Source organism: Belonocnema kinseyi, chromosome 2 (genome assembly GCF_010883055.1).
Source record: "Belonocnema kinseyi isolate 2016_QV_RU_SX_M_011 chromosome 2, B_treatae_v1, whole genome shotgun sequence".
In the NCBI taxonomy this organism is placed as follows: domain Eukaryota; kingdom Metazoa; phylum Arthropoda; class Insecta; order Hymenoptera; family Cynipidae; genus Belonocnema; species Belonocnema kinseyi.
This window is the reverse complement of record NC_046658.1, coordinates 83,881,652-83,883,766: the sequence shown is the minus strand read 5'-3', so window position 1 is coordinate 83,883,766 and position 2,115 is coordinate 83,881,652.

Sequence of the window (2,115 nt, the reverse complement as noted above, 5' to 3'; positions counted from 1 at the left end):
TTGAAATTGGAAGCGATTCAAATTTTTTGATTAAAAATTTAAAACTGCATTAAATCTTTCAAAGTCAAAAGCTTCTGAAATTCTATAATTTAAAATTGTTATTGCATTAAAAATATAATTTAACATTACAACTGATTAGACAAAGCTTCCTAAGATAAAAAAATTGAATTATTCTAAAAAAAAAACTTTCAAAACGTAATTTTTAGTAGGGGAATTTTAAGTGAATTTAAATCGTTTGAAAATGAATAATTTTGTCATTATTAACTACACTTTTGAAGATTCAATCAATTTCATGTTAATTGCAAAGTTAAAACTGATGAAAAGGAACAATTTTAAATTTAGAGTTCAACATAAAAATTTATAACTCTAAAATTGTAATAATTCAAAAATAAAGAAATTATTCAAGTACTGATGTGCTTATGTTAGATACTTGAATTTTGATCTATTTTATTTTAGAAGCTTTTTAAATTTTGTAAATTTGAAATCATTTAATTATGTTTAACATTTCTTAGAATTATTATTCATTCTTGAAAATTTCCAAATATTTTTTTCCATTTAAAATTATTTATTTGTTTAAATCATCAACTAAAAATCGAACAATTTAAAGATTTTACATTGAAAATAAGTAATAATACAAAAGAAGATTGCTACAGTACGATTCCAAAGTTTTTCAATTCGAAACTGTTTTTTAATTACATCTGAAATTACTCAAAAAAGTAATTATCAATGTTTTAAATATGAAACCTTGAAAGATTTAATAGCAAAATTGTCCCACTATTTTTTATATTTGAATTTGAAGCTAAAATATTATGAAGTTTGAAATTCGAATTTAAGCTCCTGAAACAAATAAAAAATAGTTTCAAAGCCTAAAATAATAAACACTTAGAAATGAATATTCGAAAATATAATTAGAAATTTAAATTACATACTTTTCAAAGACAATAAATATATTATTCAGTTAATAAGTATCACAGCATGTAGTACCAAGTGACATTCAAAGCGATTGAATAAATTTTTTCACTACTAAATGTGATTTGTATACAAAAATGTCATTTTCACCACTCAAAATTGCATAATTTTAAATATTGCACGAAAAACTGTGAACCTTTAATGTTTAATTATTCTAAAAAAAATTTGTAATATATGCATTCTAATTGAAAACTTTCAAAATTAATGAATTCAAATATGAAGTGTTCAAAATTAAACAATTCTATATTACGTTCAAAAATTGAAGAATTATTTAATTAGGATTTTGAAAGTAATCGTTAAAAATAATGAATTTTTAAATCATACATCACCATTTTGAAAATGCAATCATTTTAATCTAAAATGCGAAATTAATAATATGCAAATAAAAGATAAAGCATTTCCATGCATTGGGAACTTCAAATAATTTTCACCTTGTATTAGAAAAATGCGTTCAAGTTCAACATGAACATTTTTTAAAATGAAAAATTAATTAAAATCCTTTTTAAAAAACACGTCGAAGAAATTAACCGAACTCAATTTGTTTACTTCTTTCGTATGCCAAACTACAACTTTCTTTTTATTTGGCTGAAGCGATTCGATTAACATCAGCATTTTGACTCCACCCTGATGAATATGAAGTACAAGTAAAACACTTGTCTAAAAACAATGTTGTGTCCACGGGCTTTATTGAGTTACTTTACTATATACATTCTAAATTAATTAATTATTTAATTAATTAATATTAATGGACAATAATCAAGGTCGCGAGAAGAGGATGTTCTGTGAATATCGTCGACACAAAATAGGGACTTGTTCAATAGATTTCACCGAGGAGAATAAAATCGAATTGATTCATTGGCTTGGGGAACACGGATTAATTATTTATTCAAGTGAGCGGTAACTACGTGTCAATAAGCACTTCTCATCGTCGGAGAAAGACTAAAATTACCTCTTCGTACGACCGTGGGCAGTAATTCTTGTACTCGCTTCATGTACATCGACGGTGGATTACAATTATACCATAAATAGATACATATAGACTCCACAAGAATGCCTGTGCTCTAAGAGAAAGACAGTCGACAATAAGCATCGCTCGAAAACACAAACAAACGTAAGGGGCTAAATCAGTACCTTTTTCACATTCAA